The 22,680-nt window shown below is 47.6% G+C and overlaps 1 protein-coding gene across 4 annotated transcripts in view; it reads right to left on the bottom strand.

Moving 5' to 3' along the window:
• FRMD4A (FERM domain containing 4A) overlaps positions 1-22,680 on the bottom strand; it is a 434,151-nt gene that overhangs the window by 288,447 nt on the left and 123,024 nt on the right. The window lies entirely within an intron of this gene.

Here is a 22,680-nt window from a genome sequence, read left to right as displayed (position 1 = left end):
CTTCTTGTAGCTACAGATGGTAACCAGGTCAGTTGTCTAATCAAAGCTAAATCAGTCTTCTCTATACACGCCACCATGTGACTGTAGACCCCTTCTGGTTTGCTCTATAGTCGATCACATGTTCTCCTCCCAAACAATATCTGGTGTATCACCATCTGGTGTGGAGATTAATGTGAAATCCTATGTTCAGATTTTGCTTCCTTCCAGACATGAGAGAGCATAATAGCACACAGAGCAATCAGGCTGGGAACAAAAGGAAGGAGTCACCAGCCTGCTCAAGAGCACAGTAAAATGACCCCACCAGGCAAAATAATAATAATAATAATAATAATAATAATAATAATAATAATTTATTATTTGTACCCCGCCCATCTGGCTGGGTTTCCCCAGCCACTCTGGGCGGCTTCCATAAAAACCAAAAATACACTAAAATATCACAGATTAAAAACTTCCCTGAACAGGGCTGCCTTAAGATGTCTTCTGAATGTCAGGTAGTTATTTATCGCTTTGACATCTGATGGGAGGGCATTCCACAGGGCAGGCGCCACTACCGAGAAGGCCCTCTGCCTGGTTCCCTGTAGCTTTGCTTCTTGCAATGAGGGAACCGCCAGAAGGCCCTCGGCGCTGGACCTCAGCGTCCGGGCAGAACGATGGGGGTGGAGACGCTCCTTCAGGTATACTGGGCTGAGGCCATTTAGGGCTTTAAAGGTCAACACCAGCACTTTGAATTGTGCTCGGAAACGTACTGGGAGCCAATGTACCGTATTTTTCCCTCTATAACATGCAGATTTTTTCTCCTAAAAAGGAAGGGGAAATGTCTGTGCGTGTTATAGAGCGAATGTGTGGTCCCTGGAGCCGAAAAATCAGGCAAAAATCAAATCGCGGTGCTTCACGGAGAAGGGAAATCTGAAAAGAGGAAGCAGCTGCTTTCCTGCATTCTGCCTCAGGGTCTTACTGCCCACCCTCCTCTGTTTCGTTGCTGTGTTTGCTGAAACGGAACAAAGAGCAGGGAAAGCCCCTCCCCTCCAGGCAAGCAGAGGGGAATTCCTCTCTGTGCTCCGGTGCTGCTGGGGGAGAGGGAGAGAGAGGGGGGAAGGGAGAGAGGGGGGGGAGGGAGGGAGGGAGGGAGAGAGAGAGAGAGATGGCTGGCTTGGGTGGGGGGAAACATTTGCCTTTCTTTCCTCCCTCCCGTTAAATCTCTCTCCTGCATTCTTAGCCAGCTGCTTCTCTGCACACCCCTCTCATGTCCCTTCTTTGTTTTTCCTTCGCTCCCCACTTAAAATGTGGTTACAAAGCATAGATCCACATGGATCCTCAGGATCTTTGCATTGGGTCACCCCAAATTCACCATCAGATCACATAGTATGTCCATGGCTACAGCCTGCCCCCCCAAAATCACGTACCCACTGTTGCCTGGGGCTGCAATGGTGCAAAAACGTGGTTAAAAAGCATGGATCCACAGGGATTCTCAGGATCTTTGCATTGGGTCACCCCAAATTCACCATCAGATCACATAGCATGTCCATGGCTACAGCCTGCACCAAAAAAATCACGCACCCACTGTTGCCTGGGGCTGCAATGGTGCAAAAATGTGGTTACAAAGCATGGATCCACAGGAATTCTCAGGATCTTTGCATTGGGTCACCCCAAATTCACCATCAGATCACATAGCATGTCCATGGCTGCAGCCTGCACCAAAAAAATCACGCACCCACTGTTGCCTGGGGCTGCAATGGTGCAAAAACGTGGTTACAAAGCATGGATCCACAGGAATTCTCAGGATTTTTGCATTGGGGTGACCCAAATTCACCATCAGATCACATGTCTGTGGCCACAGGATGAAGCCCAAAAATGATACATCCACTGTTTCATTCAGAATGTTTTTTCCCTTGTTTTCCTCCTCCAAAAATGATGTGCGTGTTATGGTCAGGTGCGTGTTATAGAGCGAAAAATACGGTAGGTCTTTCAAGACCGGTGTTATGTGGTCTCGGCGGCTGCCCCCAGTCACCAGTCTAGCTGCCGCATTCTGGATTAGTTGTAGTTTCCGAGTCACCCTCAAAGGTAGCCCCACGTAGAGCGCATTGCAGTAGTCCAAGCAGGAGATAACCAGAGCATGCACCACTCTGGCGAGACAGTCCGCGGGCAGGTAGGGTCTCAGCCTGCGTACCAGGTGGAGTTGGTAGACAGCTGCCCTGGATACAGAATTGACCTGCGCCTCCATGGACAGCTGTGAGTCCAAAATGACTCCCAGGCTGCGCACCTGGTCCTTCAGGGGCACAGTTACCCTATTCAGGACCAGGGAGTCCTCCACACCAGCCCGCCCCCTGTCCCCCAAAAACAGTACTTCTGTCTTGTCAGGATTCAACCTCAATCCTCAAACACAGCTTAGCAGCCATGTACAGTAGACCACAACCAGCTTGATAAAGACTTTTTTTTTTTGCTGCCTGCCTGCCTGGCAGTTGCACCAAATCTAGCGGGTGGAGGTGTCTTCTGCACCCTCAATATTTGTTTGAAGGGGGCTCAGCCCCCCCAATACTGAGGAGTCCAGTGCAACGTCACAGAAGGTGCAGTGGCCTGCACAGCATTGGGAGACGTGTGTGACATCACATGTTATGCGCATGACATCACACATACACGCCCCGTGCCCCCTCAATCTTGAAGGCAACCCGGTGCCACTGCTGTCTGGGATGTAGTTATGAAGGATTGTCAAGTAACTGGAACGACACGCTACATGGCTGGAGGGCTACCTTCAGGACCAATGGTGGGTCACAGTTCTGTAGGCCCGCTACAAAGCCGGAGCATCAGTGAAGAGGTCAGAGGGTTGCAAAATAAATTTACAGCCTCAGATCACTTTGTGGAAGACAGAATGACTCCTGAGAATCACAACGTTTGCCAATCTAAATACCTGGTTTAATGCAGAGCTGGAAATATTTTTTGGTCAAAAACTAAAAAGCCAACAGGGTGTGGGGGGTGCAGTAATGTAATATACAAGCACGTTGTTTCAAACAAAGATCTGGCTGGCATAACTGCACACACATTAAAAGGCATTAAAGGAAAAAGCAGCAGCTTGATGTGGGAAATTCCAAATATTAAAACAATCAGCCTTTGTTCATAATTAGTTCCATATGTGCACTGCAAATTGAGTCAGTGCATGCGTGTGAGAGGGAAGGAGGAAGGGAGGGGAAAGCCAAGCCGGAAAGGATGGAAATGGCTTCAGCATGACTGATTCATATAGATTCATTTAAAAGTCTTGGTATAAGGTTACATTGTTGGCCTTGAAAATGAAAACAGAGATTTCTTGATTTATTTTTTTAAAAAATCTATCTCCTATGACAACTGCCTTCCTTTTTGAAGCACAGCATTCAGGGGCAGATGTTGCTTGCTTCTACATTGTCTGACTTCACAGCATTGCACTGACTTCACAGCATGGAACATAATTTTTCCCCCCTGGATTCACATAATTGTATGTTCACAGGTGGAACAGGGAGCAAGACTGTGATTATTCTCTCTTTTTCTGGGACAATGGAGGAACTTTCCCCCAGTAACATGACAATAACTCTGATCTAGCTCGAAAACTGCAAATATAATGAATGAGGGGGAGCCGGGGAGCATGTTCATTCCCAAGACTAGTCCCTTCCCCAGTTCCATACAAGTCATGGAATAAGTTAAATCAGCCAGACTGCATTGCAAGTTGCTTCTGGTCCACTCAATTTCACTCTTAAATGAAATTCATTCATTTATTTTTAAGAGCAAGATGAGCACAACCAGGGCTTTTTTTCAGCCAGAACTCTCAGATAGGTGCCATTGCCATTCTAAGAGAATGAGGGAGGCATTCGTGGTGAGTTCTGGTACCTCTTTTTCTAGAAAAAATAGCACTGAGTGCAACCATTCTTTGACATAAGTGCAGCTCTAAAGCGCTCTGGTCAAGGGATCATGGTGGAGAGAAAAAAACTGTGTTTCTCATGCTGACATTAACCACTAGGCACCTGTGACAGCTGCATAAAACTCTAAACATCTGCTCATATTAAGTTTTAACAATGCCGACTATTTTAAATGAATGGATGTGCTTCAGCACAGTGAATTAAACTTAATTTTGAAACCCTTTTTTGTCTTTAACTGAAAACAAGGGTCTCCGGATCCCAGCTCTACCACTAAAATGAGGCAACCCCCCTTCTGTAGACCCCAAATAACTCCCACAGGTTATCTTACAGTTTTTGCGTTTATCTATCCAAGATAAAACTTGGATACTCAGGCAGAAGTTGAACAAACAAGAAAGGATTGATTATACAGAGTAAAGTTGGTAAAACAAATGATTTGTTGGGAGATGAAGTTCTTTCAGGGAACACTTAACTTAATAAATCCAGTGGGTGTTTCAGACTTCTAAACAAGGTAGTAAACATGGAGCTTCTTTTCAACTTCAGCAGCTTATTTTCAGTTAATACTCTTCAGTTCGATGTTACAGGTTTCCAGCCTAGATGGCCGATGCTCAGCTTCTCTCCCGTTATTTCACTTCAGTTCCTTCACTTAGTGGTTTGTGTAGGTGTTTCAGCTTAACACTTTGGCTCCTAAAGAAGGGAGGACTTTCCGTCAGTTTCCCAACCTTTCCTCACTCCCACTCCTGAGGTACTTCCATCCCAGGGGATCCAGGGGATCCCCACACCCCTCTTAGTTGGTCTGGGAACTTCTCTGTCTAGAGCAGGCATAGGCAAATTCAGCAGCCCTCCAGATGTTTTGGGACCATAATTCCCACCATCCCTGTCCACTGGTCCTGTTAGCTAGGGATCATGGGAGTTGTAGTCCCAAAACATCTGGAGGGCCGAGTTTGCCTATGCCTGGTCTAGAGGATCCCTCCCCTCCTGACTGACAGGAGACCCAAGGAGACTTTATCCTCACAGACTCCACTTCTCCTTGTTCACACTCAGCCTTCCCTTTCCTCCTGTCTGAATACTCTCCCAAGATTCTACACTCGGTCTTTGTATCTAAGCTCAGAGACTCCTTTCTCTAGCTGTGGATATTCTGCTCCTCAGAGTGGATGTTCCACACACAGACCAGAATCAACTCTGCAACTCCCCCTCCTGTTCTTTCCCTTAGATTATTGGCTTCTTTCTGCTTTTATTCTCCCTGGCTCCACCCCCTTCTGACTAGGCTGTCTTGGCAGCCAATCAGAGAGATTGGCTCTCTGGTGGAATTCTGTGGCACTACTTGTACAATGAATGGACCCCAGCAGAAAGTGTCACTCAGAATAGTATATTGGAAGTAGATCCAAATGGATTTTGAAGTGCCTTGATTTCTTAAGACATGGCAGCTATAATTCATTCCTATACAGTGGTACCTTGGAATCGAATGGCTTGGCTCCCGAAGAACTGAACACCACAAATCTGGAAGTAAGTGTTCCGGTTTGTGAATGTTTTTTCAGAAGTAGAACGTCTGATGCGGCTTCTGCTTGAGTGCAGGAAGCTCCTGCAGCCAATCGGAAGTTGCACCTTGGTTTTCGAATGGTTTCAGCAGTCGAACGGACTCCTGGAACAGATTAAGTTCGAGAACCAAGGTACCACCGTACTGTGGGAACACTGGATTGGGAACTGAACTGAATGATAATAACTGCAAGAAGCACTTTATTTAAAATAAAATAAATATGCCCTGAAAGTTAATGATTTGGAAAGCTGAGCCCTCAAACAGAAGCTATGTTGCAAAGGTTCTGTTTGTGTGAAACAACTGCTGCCTCTCCTTTTGGGATGAAAAGTTTAAGGCTGGAGATGGACAAAAGCTCTTGCTATAATAGAGAAATCTGTTGCATCTATTGTTGCTTCAGTGTACAGACACATTTCCTTTGCCCCACATTTCTTTTGTCTCTGCCCTAAATGATTTTGCATGTTTTTAAAATGACTGAAAATTCCTGACCTGACAATGGGCAAGAGTGCTTCTCTTACTCCACCTATAGCTGTCTGGAAAAGCAATTGCTTGTCTCAATCCAGAATGGAGTTTGGGTGTAACCCTTCCCTTCTTGGCAGACTGGAGGAAGAAATTCAAAGGGATGTGAACGATCACTTCTAATTCACCTTTTCTATTCAATTTCAAAAGCAAGGGGGACAACAGACTTACAGAGTAACACAACTTTGGACTAATAGACAGAGAAAAGCCTGTCTCTCATATTCATTTGCATTGTCCATCACCCACCCACCCATGTGCATTCCTGCCAGTTGCAGTCTATTCATCCAAATGGTGCCACTATAGCACTCTCCAAGAACCACAGATTCCATGCCTGCAGTGCAGGGTAAATGCATGCCCAGCAATAAATGAAAGTTTTCTTGTATGTTTTTTAAACAGCCTCTTGACCTAGATAAGAGTAACTGTGATTGCTGCCTGGTCTGCTTGCTCTTTACTTGGATCTATCACCTTCTCAGAACTTTTGCTAACTGTACCTCTAATTGCTGAAAGCATGAATTCTTGCTTGCTGTAATTCATTAGCGTTGGTTGAGAAAGACCTGAAGTGTGGAGTTTCATATAAACAGCTGCTTGCAGGAAGTCATTTGTATGGGCAATAATGACTTTTATTAGTCCTGCAAAACCCATCAATGAGACAGAGTATATTTCAGTGTCATTTACAGACTCATTCCCATTAACAATTTATGCATCTACAGTCCATTTCTCTCTCTTTCTTCTAAGAACTCAAAGCAGCAAACACTTCAGAGGCCTGGTGCCCAAATGCTCATTGCCATCTAGCTCCATCTGACTATAGGAAACCCTCTTCTCTTGGACCTTGCAGCATATCCAGGCTTTGAATAACATTGGATGCAGGACTAGGAAAGTCAGTGTCTCTGTTGTTGCAGCAAATAGACAGGTAAATCTTTAGTTCTAGGTTTGCTTTGTGACAGAGGGAAAATTGTTGTTACTTCAAAAAATTTGATTGAATGGGTGGAACTCATAGGCCATGCTTGATAGTAATTGTGTGAGGGGAGAACGAGTGAACAGGGCTCAGAATTGACCAGTGCATCATCCCTGGGGAACCATATGCCTTAATTTCTTGGGGGCTCGTTCATTCATACTTCCCAAAAGGAAGTACTGTGGTAATGCCCAGGAGAGCCAGAATTATTCGCTCTGAGAGGCACCAAGGAGTCTGTGATCCATCCATCTGAGTGTGGAGGCAGAGATGCCTCTTCAGGGTTCAGCGGATGAGATGCAAGCTCGGGTGCCACTGAATTCATATGAGAAGTGTTGGGGTTGGAGCCATCTCTCCTCCTTGGGGCTTCTGTTGTAGGAGGACTCTGCACCTGAGGATTCCTGGTCCAAGACAAGTGAATTCCTCAATATGGGACCATTATTTCAGTCCCTATCCAGACGCTTGGGAACCAGGCAGAATCATTTTGGAGATGTGGTCCACGGCCTGCCAGGTGGCTATTTCTACAATAAAACTTCTGGTTGAATTTAATATCTTGAAAGATTGGACCTAATTGGGAACTGAAGGGATTCTGCCTCCTGTTCTCATCACTCTGAATAGTAATAATTCCCAAAGTTTACAAATCAGCTGTTTTCCCAGTAGATTTTATTGTTGTTAGCAGCCTTGGGCATTTTTCATGTAAAGATGGATATAAATGTAACTAACATGCTAAGGACGCAGGTGGCGCTGTGGGTTAAAGCCTCAGCGCCTAGGACTTGCCGATCGAAAGGTCGGCGGTTCGAATCCCTGCGGCGGGGTGCGCTCCCGCTGCTCGGTCCCAGAGCCTGCCAACCTAGCAGCTCGAAAGCACCTCCGGGTGCAAGTAGATAAATAGGGACCGCTTACCAGCGGGAAGGTAAACGGCGTTTCCGTGTGCGGCTCTGGCTCTGGCCAGAGCAGCGATGTCACGCTGGCCACGTGACCCGGAAGTGTCTCCGGACAGCGCTGGCCCCTGGCCTCTTAAGTGAGATGGGCGCACAACCCCAGAGTCTGTCAAGACTGGCCCGTACGGGCAGGGGTACCTTTACCTTTACCTTTAACATGCTAAGGGCAGGATTCAGACTAGCAGTCCCACTAGTGGGAGCCCATGCAAGAGCCTCTGCAGGTGCAGCAGACCTCCGCTCCCCTCCTTCCCCTCTGTGCTCCATGCGCTGCTGGAATTGTCTCAATGGGGTTTGGGGGGAACCCCCGAAAGATGTGCAGGAGGAAGCAGGGCTGAAGGAAGGATTGTCACAGTGCTGCTTTGAATTCCTTCACAAAGAAAATGATGCCGAGTTGCATGCATCATATGTAACAGGAGAAATAACTGGGAGTTAACTTTTCCTTCTGTTTCACTCATATGCTGAATTTTGTAAATGCGCCTCATCTGATGAATTTTTTGAATCTGTTTAACCATGATCTAAAGGAAGCTAGACTTTGATCACTCCTCAGTGCTTGTGCTTCAGTGAATGTGATTAAATGAATCTGACACGTGGGAGCCTATTTACAGGAAATATTTGTCAAAGTATCATTGCATGAGGTTTTCTCCCATCATAAATCATTTTATCAGAATTAGAGAGCCTTGCAAAATTCCTGTATTTTTTTGGCATGTGTAGTTTCACTTGCTCAGTCCTGGTCTCTCTACAAGCATCACTAGAACAGAAAAATAAATTGCAGTTTATGGTGTGCCCCCAAAACCTCTTATCATTCCACAATCTCCTTAAATATTTATGAGACACCCTTAAGTTTGTTCACTATATAGATATATAAATAAAAGAGTGAATGCTGTCAGTGCAGAAAATAGTTTGGATTTTCTATTTTCCCACATGCCTCTGAGGAGCAGCCATTAATCAGAGAGGGAAGTTGTTTGACACAGCTGCCTTTGAGACATGCTGCTCTGATATCACCAGGGGAACAGGGAAGTGTCCTTTGGCCTGGAACACTTACATAAACAAAAAGGATTCTGTAGCGGATATAATTTCTCATGTCATGATCAGCTCTTAGGGCTGCAGGAAATGGATCTCACTCTGGCACTTGTATTAGCTCAGTATTTTAGGCTACTGCCTCATATATGTTTTTGCAAAGGCCATATCCTGAAAGCTACTGGACAAAATGCCGGAAGCAGAGCAAAGGGGCCAAAGGTTGCCACCGCCCACTAACCTTGCTGCTGCCGCTCAGCACCAACAATTTCCAGCACAGAGAAAGGGGCCAAAAGCCCCCAGTCTTCTATTTTGTGTCCATTTAGTGCAATTCCTCTTTACAATTCTGTTAGCCACTGTGAGCGGACTAGGAAGGTCCACCTGGTGCCAACTTTGTCATTCTTCTGGTGATAGGCAAATATTTTTATTATTATTATTATTCCTGTGCATTAGGGAGCACCAAAGATTGGATGTTTTACATTTTGTTGTGTTGTTGTAAATGACTTCAGGGCTTTTTGTTTTTGGAAGCTAAACAAAAATCCAATAAACCGAACCTAGTGGAAAGGAATATTAAATAAATATGGACTTTAAATCTTGTTTAACTCGACCTCATTGCATCAAAACGTTAATGCTTAGCCTTTACATGGAGCTTTAGCGTATTCAAAGCATGTCAGCTGCACCATCTCTGTATCCTTACAACAATCCTGTAAGGTGGGTCATTATAATCACACATGGCAGATGCAAAGTCAACAGATCAACGCCTTCTGCTTGCTGCATCCCACCCACCAGCTCAAGCTTAAAGAGTTGAATCCAGGGATCTTAAGGCTGGAGAACACACATTTTAGGACTTGATTTGGGTACAACTTTCACAGCCCAAGCCTGGCTCTGACCATTTTAAGCATGAGAGACCAGCCAGGAATCTGTGAGTTTACTCTTAGCACAGTTCAACCCAGATGAGCTCACCCCTCTTGCAGAGAAATAAAAAAATATTGGTTATTTCACAGAAGCCAAGGGTATCCGTTAGGCTATTACATTATGTATGATTTGTGACTGTACAAAGTACCAACTAGCTCCCCTTTGTTCCATTAGCAAGTCCCAGCAGCTCTGCCAAACTGAGCAATCTATTGCTTCCCATATAGGTTAATGGATCACTTTACATTTTGATAATGTCTTATATTACTGCATGTTTCATTAAGACTGATGTCATGTTCTCAACACCAATGATCAGTTGGGGCTGCGAGGATGCTTAGCAATTATAGCAGGTAAGAAGGCACATCTTGGGTGCCCTGCTCGGCATAGTTCATAGCTTCTCTGAGTTCTTCAGACACGACTAAACGACTAAACAACAACAAGAAGAAGGCACATTGGATTCTTCCATGCTTTCTAGAAAAGTCCATTATCACCTCTTCTTTTTTTGCAATCCCTTTCTACTCAGGAATGTAAATTTTGGTAATCTGTACTAATAGATTGTGTTTAGTGAAGCAACAATGCAAATTCAGGAATTATTACACCAACAAAAAACAACAACAAAGAACAAATATTATCCACACTACTGATTTTTGGTGCTGTCTACATACCTCCAACTGAAATACCAGAGATTTTCTCGGATAGTTCTGGTTATCCTCAGTGGATGTTACTAGAAAACTGCTGAAGTGCTGTCTTTGTCTTCCAGATCAGAGCTGTGTTCAACAGTGCATTTTAATTTTGTTTAGGGACAGATTAATTCCAGGGCTGGCATCAGCACCTGGCATCTTGGGCAGCTGTGATGGCACCACCAGCCTGGCAGGGCTCAGTGGTGATGCCTACACACCCACCCACCCACACACACACCCGTCCCAGAGCTTTGAGCAGTGTCAGCTAGCTTGATCTAGGTAAAGGTAAAGGTACCCCTGCCCGTACGGGCCAGTCTTGACAGACTCTGGGGTTGTGCGCCCATCTCACTTAAGAGGCCAGGGGCCAGCGCTGTCCGGAGACACTTCCGGGTCACGTGGCCAGCGTGACATCGCTGCTCTGGCCAGAGCCAGAGCCAGAGCCAGAGCCGCACACGGAAACGCCGTTTACCTTCCCGCTGGTAAGCGGTCCCTATTTATCTACTTGCACCCGGAGGTGCTTTCGAACTGCTAGGTTGGCAGGCGCTGGGACCGAGCAGCGGGAGCGCACCCCGCCGCAGGGATTCGAACCGCCGACCTTTCGATCGGCAAGCCCTAGGCGCTGAGGCTTTAACCCACAGCGCCACCTGCGTCCCTAGCTTGATCTAGACATCCTTTTAATTTTCCACAGTGCTCTTGGCCTACAGTTGCTCTGGCTTCCCTTATTCTTTTGAATCTAGCAAGTGGCTTTCAAAGAAGTCAAACATTAGACAAGTTGTGTAGCTCTGGCAGTACTTCATTTCCCAAATTCAGCATTTAAAAGCCCTGCAAGCCAACTAACATTCTTTTCAGAATTCAAAGGACCCCCACCCCATTTTAACACTTTAGCCCATCTATGAGTCTTTGGCTGTGGTTTGACCACTCCTGCTCAATTCTCTGTTCAACAAGCTCTGAGGACAGCTAAGTGAGGACAACTAATTATGTGGTGCCGCGTCTGATGCTTCCCTTTTTATCTCATTTCACAGAAGCCACAAAGCCTTCTAGTGTCCTTTCGGAATAAAAAGGGGGAAAGGGCCAATAGGGCAACCGCTGCTTTGGAGATAGCATGGTGCCAATGCTGTAACAAGAACATTATGTCCTCAGAGAAAGCTGCTGATAATGTGAGAATGGCAAAAGAAAAAAAAGCGGAGGGAAGCATAACCATACAAAGTGTTGGTGGCGGCGGCAGCAGGGCGGGGGGAGTACTAGAACTATCATAGGACATCTCCATACTTGGATCCAGCTGCAGAAAGTCAACTTGCCCTGCACATGGCTACTCAAAACACAACTTCATGGGTATACCTCCATGTCACAAGTTGCTTGTGGGAAAGCAGCTTGCCACAATGTTCCTCTTTTCTCACTCTTTGTGGGACAGAAACAGCTAAGGCGGCTTGGAGAGCCATTTCGCATCCACAAGACTTGCTGCATACACCTTCCGTCACACAACTGTGCTTTAATCAGCTTCTTCCATGCAGCAGATCACACATGTTAATGAAAGCCGCAGGGGCAAAACCAGGCTTTCTTTCCCCCAGGGGTCAAAGACAGAGTTTAGCACACACCCTGCGCATCTGCGCACAGACACACAGCTCGCAACATTTGTTCGTAAAGGGCATCAAAGTATAAAATATATTATTTGAATTCAATGCTTTATTTTTAAACAATATTTTAATTGATTTCCAGCATAATTTACCCAACAAAATATCCAGCGTAACTTATAACAAGTAAAGTATGCATTTTTTATGGTCTTAGGAGGGAGTTCCTCAGGGTTCCATCCTCTCCCCCATGCTTTTTAACATCTATATGAAGCTGCTGGGAGAGATCATCAGGGGGTTTGGGCTGGGTGTTCATCAGTATGCGGATGATACCCAGCTCTATCTCTCTTTTTGAAATATACTCAGAGTCGCAAAGTGATTTCATGCTCTTTATTCAGCTCATAGTGGTGAGGAGGAATGAATGAATGTCCCCTCAAGGTATCTGCTTTATATACATTATTTACACAATGGGCTGCACATGATTGGCTAATTCCGGAATTCTACTGTAAGCCAATCAGGTTGTGGATTCACTTCTATCTGGAGCATGATTGGGTAGTTCCTGCCAACCAATCATACTGCTGCATTGTTCTAGGACCAATCAGACTGCTGCATTCTGAATCCTATTGTTCTAGGACCAATCAGGCTGCTGCCTTTTGGATCCTATTGTTCTAGGGCCAATCAGACTGCTGCAGTTTGGATCCTATTCAACCCAGTACATAACACCCCTCCCCTCTAAGTTCCAGTCCTGCCCGGGAGGTCGCATTCATAGTCCTCGAGGTACGCCGGCGGCCTACGTGTGCGTTGCGGCCTGGGGTGTTCCCTGGTCCGGGGTTCAGGTTCTGGCTCGTGTTCCAAGGATGCTGGCTGTGATGGGGCTGTTTGGTCTGGCGCAACCGGCTCACTCAGTCGTGGTTCTGGTTCCGGTGTCCTTTCGGCCTCGCGGGTCCTCTCTGTATTTACTGATTCTGCCTCTCCTGCTGGCCCCTCGTGCTCTATGGGCCTCACTGCCCCTCTGTTCCCTTGGGACTCCTCTGCCCTTTCCTCCTCCTGGTTTTCTCCTGGGAATCGTCGCCGTATCTGGTCGCAGTGGCGGCGCCAGCATTGCCCCCCATCCGTTAGCACCTCATACGACACGGGGCCAGTGACCCTGGTGACTGTGGCGGGTACCCATGCTGGGCCTGCCCCAAAATTCTTTGCGTACACTGGGTCCTGAGCCTCGAAGGTCCGGGGGTTCTTGCCTTCCCCCACCACTGCCTCATCCTGAGCTCTATCGGGGTGAAGGCGGTCCAATCTGATTGCAAGGCGCCGACCCATTAGTAGTTCAGCGGGGCTCCGGCCAGTCGTTGAGCTGGGGGTGCTGTGCTGTGCTAGAAGGAATGTGGCAAGGCGGTACTCCCAATCCCCTTGTGTCATACGGCGAAGGGTGTCCTTGGTGGTCCGCACCATGCGTTCTGCTTGGCCATTGGTGGCAGGGTGGAATGGCGCCGAACGGATGTGGCGGATGGCGTTCTGCGTTGTGAAGGTTTGGAATTCTCCTGACGTAAATGCAGTCCCGTTGTCTGAGACGAGAGTGTCAGGGAGCCCGTGGGTTGCAAACAGCCTGCGTAGTACCCGGATGGCTGCGGACGTAGAAGTGGACGGTACCAGTGCGACTTCCAGCCATTTGGTGTAGGAGTCCACCACTATGAAGAATGTTTTCCCCTGAAAGGGGCCAGCGAAGTCCACATGCAGGCGTGACCATGGTGCTCGGGCGGACTCCCAGGACTGGACTGGGGCCCTTGGGGGATCTGGGCGGGATTCTTGGCAGGCCTGGCAGTGTTTGACCCAGGCCTCTATCTCTCCGTCGATCCCTGGCCACCACACATAACTCCTGGCAAGGGCCTTCATTCTTACTACCCCTGGGTGTGTCTCGTGTAGGGCTGTGAGGACCCTTTTGCGGAGGGGCTGGGGAACAACGACCCTGCTTCCCCATAACAGGCACCCCTTGTGGGCCGACAGTTCATGTTTGCGGGTTGTGTAGCCGGCGAATTCTGGCCCGGGGCTGCTGCTGGGCCATCCCCTCCACACCCAGTCCAGGACCCGGGAGATGACCCTATCTTTCTTGGAATGGTGTGCAACTTCTTGTGCCTGAATGGGGCGGTCAGGAAGCAGCTCCAGGCTCATAACCTCTTGTGCAGGTGCTGGGTCGGGGCCTGTTTCCGGTAGTGGTAGCCTGCTGAGGGCGTCCGCATGGCCCATCGCCTTCCCTGGACGGTGAATCAGTGCATACTGGTAGCTGGCAAGGAAAATTGACCACCTGAGGACGCGAGGAGACAGCACTTGGGGGGTCTGCTTTTCAGGGGCAAACAAGCCAAGCAACGGCTTGTGGTCAGTCACCACGGTGAAGGGCCGCCCGTACAAGAAATCATGGAATTTTTTTACTCCCTTCACGATTGCCAGACCCTCCTTGTCGATTTGCGAGTAGTTCCGCTCGGTTGCGTTGAGTGTCTGGGAAAAGTATGCCACTGGTACCTCTCTTCCATCCGGGAGTTGGTGTCCCAGGACAGCGCCAATTCCATAGGGCGAGGCGTCGCATGCTAGCACCACCGGCAGCCTCTCGTCAAAGTGTGCCAAGACCGAGTTTGAGACAAGCAAGTCCTTGACTGCCTGGAATGCGGCCTCCTGGCACTGGCCCCACACCCAAGGGGCCCGCTTGTCCAGGAGTCTGTGTAGGGGCTCCGCTACCGCCGCCTTGTGGGGAAGGAAGGAATGGTAAAAGTTCAATAGTCCCAAGAAGGCCTGAAGTTCAGTCTTGTTCTTGGGCGCTGGGGCATCACAAATGGCCCGTACCTTGTCCCCAGTCGGGTGGACCCCTTCTGCGTCCACCATAAATCCCAGAAAGTCCACCTGAGGCACTCCTAGTAGACATTTTTCCCGCTTCACCTTGAGACCCGCCGTCTGGAAACGGTGCAGAACGGTGCGGAGGCGGTCCTCAAACTCCTCTGGTGTGGGCCCGGCAATCAACACATCATCGAAGAAGGGGGTGACGCCAGGAATCCCTTTAAGTAGAGAGTCCATTAGATTCTGGAATATGCCTGGTGCCACGCTGATACCGAATTGCAGCCGCTTTACCCTGAATGCTCCTCTGTGCGTCACAATCGTCTGTGCCTCTGCTGTGGCCTCATCTACTGGCAGCTGTTGATATGCTTGGGCCAAGTCCAGCTTGCCAAAAATTTTCGACCCAGCCAGGGTGGCAAGAACATGGCTGACCACTGGCACTGGGTATGCATGGGCCGTAAGGGCCTTGTTTATGGTACATTTGTAGTCTGCGCAGATGCGGACCGAACCATTAGGCTTGACGGGTGTGACAATTGGGGTTTCCCAGGGGGCATTAGGCACTGGCTCCAGCACTCCTTGCTCCACAAGCCGGTCCAATTCCTCGTCTATACGGGGTTTCAGGGCGAACGGGACCCGGCGGGCCTTGAGCCTGACCGGTTGTACTGCGGGGTCAAGCTGTAGAGCAATTGGGGGGCCCGTATACTGTCCCAATTTCCCATCAAAAACCCCCGGAAATTCCTTGCATATGGCGTCCACGTCCACTTGTAAGCTAGTGTGGTTCACCCCGGTGACGGCTAGCCCCAGTGGTCCAAACCATGCCAATCCCAGTAAGCTAATGTAGGGGCCCTTGACCACCAGCAATTCCAGTTGCCGCGTCCGCCCTCGGTATTGCACCCTGAAGGTCCCCACCCCCATTGTGGGGACCTTACGTTTCTGGAAGTCCCGGAGGGTGAATGGGGCCGGCCTGAGTTTGGGACCCCCAGTAGGACACAGTTTCCTTAAGGTCCTTGCCGAGATTATGGATAGAGTTGAACCCGTGTCAAGCTCCATGCGGCATGGGGCCCCCTCTATCTGTACGTCAACATAAATTTTCTCTACGTTGGGGTGGGGCAACTGGTATACCTGGAAGTCCGTGAGCTCAGTCGAGTTGCCTTGGTGCGTTGGGCCCCGGGACCTGGAGCTCTTGGATTGGTCATCTGATGCCTGGCGTCGGGTGGGCCGAGCCCGACACACCCGGGCGATGTGTCCCGATTTTCTGCACTGCCTGCACTCTGCGTTGCGGAAACGGCAGGTCCTCCTCTCGTGACTTTCTCCACAGCTTGCGCAGTTCCCTCCTTCTCGTCGAGGCAGCTGTGGTATGTGGGCTGCTTGAGTGCGCTGCTGTACTCGGTGCACCTCCTCCCTGTTGGATCCTGAGTCGTCGGTGAGGTCTTCATGGTGGACCCTCGGTTGGGATGGCTGGCTCGGCCGTGCCTCTTGCGTCGACCTCTCGGCAGCTTCCGTTGCCAGGGCCTCCTCCAGAGCGACCTGGAACGTTAGGTCCTTCTTAGCGTAGAGGCGTCGTTGCAGCTTCTCATCCCTCAGGCCACCGACGAGGCGGTCACGAAGCATGTTCTCCAGCTCTGAGAAGTTGCAGAACCGGGCGGCTTGGCGGAGAGAGGTCACAAACCCAGTTATGGTTTCCCCAGGGGCTTGCCGCTTTGCGTAGAAGGCATTTCGACGAGCCACCACTGAGGGCTGCGGCGAAAAGTGCCCCTTCAGCTGTTCCATTATTGTTTTGTATGGAACAGTAGCGACGTCTTCAGGCGCAAGGAGAGCCCGGGCGATTTCAAACGTCTCCTCTCCGCAGACGCTGAAGAATATTGCCCTCTTCTTGGCGTCTTCTTCATCGGTGACCCCTTTGGCTTCTAGGAGGAAGGTGAAACGGGAGGCGTATGCTTCCCAGTCTCCAGATGCTGGGTTGAACGGCGAAAAGCTGCTGTTGGTTGCCATTCTGAGTTCCTTGTGTCCCGGAGCTGAAGCCTGGATACACGGTGCGAGGCAGCGATGCGGCAGGTGGCGGTGCTGCGGTGCTGTGTGTGGCAGTCAGCTCAGCGGGATCCCACCTTCGTCGCCAGTGAAATATACTCAGAGTCGCAAAGTGATTTCATGCTCTTTATTCAGCTCATAGTGGTGAGGAGGAATGAATGAATGTCCCCTCAAGGTATCTGCTTTATATACATTATTTACACAATGGGCTGCACATGATTGGCTAATTCCGGAATTCTACTGTAAGCCAATCAGGTTGTGGATTCACTTCTATCTGGAGCATGATTGGGTAGTTCCTGCCAACCAATCATACTGCTGCATTGTTCTAGGACCAATCAGACTGCTGCATTCTGAATCCTATTGTTCTAGGACCAATCAGGCTGCTGCCTTTTGGATCCTATTGTTCTAGGGCCAATCAGACTGCTGCAGTTTGGATCCTATTCAACCCAGTACATAACACCTTTAAATCAGAACCTGTGAGGACAGTGAAGGTCCAGTGTGAGTGTCTGAGGCTGTTGGATGGATGGCGGCTAACAGATTGAGGTTGAATCCTGACAAGACAGAAGTACTGTTCTTGGGGGACAGGGGGTGGGCAGGTGTGGGGGACTCCCTAGTCCTGAATGGGTTAACTGTACCCCTGAAGGACCAGGTGCGCAGCCTGGGAGTCATTTTGGACTCACAGCTGCCCAGGGAGGAGCAGGTCAGTTCTGCGTCCAGGGCAGCTGTCTGCCAGCTCCATTTAGTACGCAGGATGAGACCCTCCCTGCCTGCGGAATGTCTTGCCAGAGTGGTCCATGCTCTAATTATCTCCGGCTTGGACTACCGTAATGCGCTCTACGTGGGGCTACCTTTGAAGGTGACTCGGAAACTGCAATTAATCCAGAATGCGGCAGCTAGACTGGTGACTGGGAGTGGCGGCCAAGACCATATAGCACCGGTCCTGAGAGACCTACATTGGTTCCCAGCACATTTCTGAGCACAATTCAAAGTGTTGGTGCTGAGCTTTAAAGCTCTAAATAGTCTCAGCCCAGTAGACCTGAAGGAGCATCTCCACCCCCATTGCTCGGCCCGGACACTGAGGTCCAGTGCTGAGGGCCTTCTGGCGGTTCCCTCACTGTGAGAAGTGAGGTTACAGGGAACCAGGCAGAGGGCCTGTGGAACGCCCTCCCACCAGATGTCAAGGAAATAAACAACTATCTTACTTTTAGAAGACATCTGAAGGCAGCCCTGTTTAGGGAAGTTTTTAATGTTTAATGCTGTATTGTGTTTTTAATATTTGGTTGGGAGCTGCCCAGAGTGGGCGGGGTGTAAATATAATATAATATAATATAATATTATAATTTATATCAACTTATAGCATTATGATTATTTGCCGCAGGTAACTGTGAGATAAATAAACTACTGTTATATATTAGAGGCCGGATCCAAATTAACTAAAGACATGGGGGCAGGGGCGGGAATAAGAACACAAAAGAATAATATATATGTTGCACCAGCAAGCTAATACCATAAAGCTTCCTGTTGACCTCAGACCTTAAGTTGCTTCCATTATTACCATTGGCATACTGTATAAAATCCTTGCCCCGAATGCAAGTGCCTTGCCCCGAATGCAAAGCTTTGTAGAAGCAATAATCACCTAACATACAGGAACACTAGGCCCAGGATTTCTCTCTCACACAGCTGCAAAACCAGACCAAGGAGCCCTTCTTCTGCTTCCTGGGGAAAGGGGAAGGAGGATCGCTCACCCAGGAGCAGGAAGGCTGGGTGTGCAAGCCAACACCCGAAGCCCAGACAAGCTGGGAGCCTCAATGGCACCCCTTGGAGGCTTCAGCCAGGGCAAAAACCCTGGCCAGTCCTCTGCTAGCTATGGAAATGATAATTAATGCTGAAAAAGGCCTTGCATGTCCTTGATTGAGAGTTTCACTCCCCACTCTTGATATTTAAGGCCTGTAGGATTATTAATTTTTGCTCAAATATTCTTTATATATATCACAATCTTCATCTTATACCAAATACCAGTTGTCTTCCGTCTTTATAAACCTAGGCTCCCCTGCTGCCACATTGGACTAAATATATCCACATTTCTTAGTTCTCTTCTCACTCCTTTATCTCCTTTTGCCCCTCTCACTCTTGCTCTCTTTCTCAACTTAAAGTTTCAAAACAGAAAATGGCAGCAACCTTCTTTTGCTGAGGGTGCAACCTCACAGGGATTAATGGTGACTGAACAAAGACTAGCCCCTCGTACCTGAACCCACCCAGGCCAATCCCGAAACTCTTAGAGGCAGTATTTCTCAAGGAAAGAGCTCTTCCAGCTTTACAATATATTATTCTTTAACTAGAAACAAATGGAATAAAGTTTGAGGTGTCATTTCCACTCACCATATATGATCAGCCATTGGGGATAGTGCCTATAACTTGTTGGCTCTCTTATGTTGTGCCAGAGTTTTATCAAGTATGTGATCAATCAGGCTTCTGGAGCTTTCCGGATTCTGCAGCTGAATCTTATTTACATTTATGCAATCTCATTATCATTGTTGCTCAGTGTAAATCCATCCATATGATTTACGTTCTTGTAAACAAAAATGTCTAGTGTGCAGCCCCCTCTAGGACTGCTGGGATATTAAGGCCCCAGAATTCTATTTTACAATGATTTGCAAGCATATGCCCCAGACCTGGAACAAAGGAGGACACAAGAGCATTGAATATGACAATGCATCATCTCACTTTTAAAGCAATAACACTGACACAGATCAAGATGAATGGGAAGGAAGGTTCTGGGGAACAATTCCCAGGTGAGTCCTGTTACCTGAAACAATATTCACCAGCAGTTCATTTCAATAGAATGGCCAGATGCTAATCTGAATATTAGTTTTCAGCTGATGGCAAAATACTTAGTAATCTACTAATGACCTTAAATGAAAATACACTTTGCATTCCCCTGTTGCTTCATACTGAATTTAGTGTTAGCTGCTGCTTAAAAATAAAAAATAAAAATGTACGTTTGCATACACAAAGGGATGAAGCAATATGGGCCCCTATTGTGTGTCCTTTGCAAAAGAACACACAGAGACATCACAAGCAGGGACTGACAACAAAATATACTCAAGGTGATACAATGCAGGCAGAATGTGTTTTAAAGGATCATATTGGCAAACTGAGAATGGAGACTGGGAGAGAGAGAAAGGGGTTGTGGCTGAAAAAGCCCTAGGGGCCAGTGGCATCAGGTGGCTGGTGGGCTGCAGACCTGTTAAAAGACCTGGTAATTGGGAGCCAGACCAGGAGATGTTGTTAATCCTTGTTCTTCCACAGCAGGGGGCCCAGCTAAACTGAGAGCAGCTTCCGCAGAGCTGGCTGACTTGCCTGCCATGCGATAGCTGGTGATGGTGCTTTGGTCTCTTGGGTCCAATTTAGAACCATAGAGTTGGAAGGGATCCCCAAGGGTCATCTAGTCTGACACCCTGCAAGGCAGGAATCTCAGCAAAAGCATCCCTGACAGATGGTCATCCAACCTCTGCTTAAAAACCTCCAAGGACTGAGGGAGATCGTTCCAACTGAAGCGCAGGCAAAGCATGGCTAGGTCAGGCGCAGCACACCACACCACTGGCCATGGGCTCCATGATTATTAAGAAGAGACCCTTATAAGGATACAGATCTCTCCAGAGTATTAACTCTAAAAGGTTGGCACAAGCAGGGCACCTGTTGCTGTGCTCATGGAGGCTCCTCTTCCCGCTGCCCAAAGTTGCCATTACAGCATGTGTGCTCCAATATGAACCTCCTTATATGCTTATTTCATGGACTGGGGCCTTCCTCTGAAGGCTCAGAAGTCAGTTACAAGGAGCAGCATACTTTCCCTGCCGTTATTCCTTTGAGCACCTGCGGTCTCTGCCTAAGGAGACGGCTTCTCTCCTGGCATACGGGGGCAGAGAAAGCATTTCTATTCCGCAAAGTCTTCCAGAGAAGGTAGGATAGCTGCTGTTTCTGCCACAGGACATATGTGTGTGCTTGCTTTAAATGGTTTTGTGGTTGAACAGTGAGTCTGAGTATTTGTTTTAGTAGGGATGTCTCAACAGATTGCACAGTTTCATGACATTTTATTGTTTGATTGACTGAATGGTGGAGAACAAAGAATGATTCGACAAACCTGAGAGCTCCTTGGAAGGGGTGGAAGAGAGGTTAGCCATTGCCAGTCATTGTGCATGTGGTGCAACAACCCTTAGACTAGGCATTTTGCCTGTGTGTGCTTATTTATACATACCATTTGCTGATTACATTTGCACAAGAAAATATGAACTCACTGCAACACATCAGTAAAAGTAATAATAAATACATTTGGCATCAGTGATCACATGGAGCTGGTGTGCAGCAACTCCCTACCCAATTGGGCATATCATCTATGCAACATAAACAAGTTAAGCATCAGATCATCATCTTCCCTCAAATTGTTTGTCTTTCTACAAAGTCTTCAGCTTAACACCTTAATTCTCATCCCCAAATGAAGCAAAGCCTCAGGACAGGTAAGTGCTTTGGTCCATTTGTTAACTCGCTCCTCTCCCCACTGCTTAGTGCTCTTGCTCCTGCCTCTTGCCCCCTTGTCACCCCCCCCCATGGCAAAACTTAGATTGCAAGCTCGTTTGGCAGATGCTTTTCATTTTCATTTTCAAAATTCTGTAGGGCACAGTGCACACGAACAACAGTAAATGTGCAAAGAAAGAAAGAAAGAAAGAAAGAAAGAAATCTCGTTGCCTGCAAGCCCTGTCTCAAGTGGTCAGTCTCACAGATTTCAAAAGAGGTAACAGAACTGACTGTATATTCCCTGCTGCTTCCTTGAAAGTTACAGGGCAAGCCTAGCAAGCAACAGGCTCCATGTGGACGCTGGACCACACACTGTTTTCTGGATAATAGCAAAGAGGGTGAAGCAGAAAAAGTGACAGAGTACAAAACTCTGGAAAGCCACTTGGAGGATGTGTGGAAGAAGTTGGGCTTGAAGAGGGATTTGCAGATGGCCAAAGATCAAAATAGAGCAAGTGAAGCTGTTGCACAAAGGGGTGGCATCAGAGACTGGAAGAAGGATATTATTTGATAGACAGGAGGAAAGGCCTGTGAAGGGAGGTGAGTTATGATATACGGTTTGACACAAGAATGAGTAGAGCCTTGTAGGTAAGGAACAGAAGCCACTGTAGAAGATAGCAGGGAAAAGACTGCAACTGAAACATGAGAGGTGATAAAATCACTTGTAATACAAGCAAGTTATTGTTTTTTTATCGTTTAAAAATATATACTTGAAGGAGTCTAGACTAGTTTCTGATCCCAAACACCTAGGAATAAATCTAGATTACCTCTTTTGATTTCAGACATAGTGATCTCAAATAAAGTCTGGTTTAAACAAAAATGAAAAAGCCATGTATAGAAAGGGGGGGGAGATAGTAGATAAAATTTATATCCCCCCCTTCCTCCCAAAGGAGCCCAGGGCAGCAAACAACAAGAGATAAAACAATTAAAACATCTTTAAAACATCTTAAAACAAATTCTAATACAGATGCAGACTGGGCAAGAGCTAAACTTAAAAGGCTTCTTGAAATATACATCTCAACATATCCGGGGCATTTTCCCTCTCTTTCTTTTAAGATCCAACAAGCCACAACATATTTCTCAATGCTAGAGGCAAGGATGAAGCAAGTTTACTAGATGTCTCAAGCACCCCCCCTCTCAATCAAATCAAACACATTTTACATCAAAGGACACCTCTTTTAAGTCTCTTAAATAACCCTAAGCTTGAGAAAATCGCAGTTCACAGAAGTGAAAGAACGTAATAATAGTTCTATACTAACAGAGGAAAGCCA

The sequence above is a fragment of the Podarcis cretensis genome (assembly GCF_951804945.1).
Source record: "Podarcis cretensis genome assembly, chromosome: 10".
Lineage (NCBI taxonomy): Eukaryota > Metazoa > Chordata > Lepidosauria > Squamata > Lacertidae > Podarcis > Podarcis cretensis.
The sequence above is the reverse complement of the archived record's forward strand: the minus strand, read 5'-3'. Positions and strand labels throughout refer to the sequence as shown.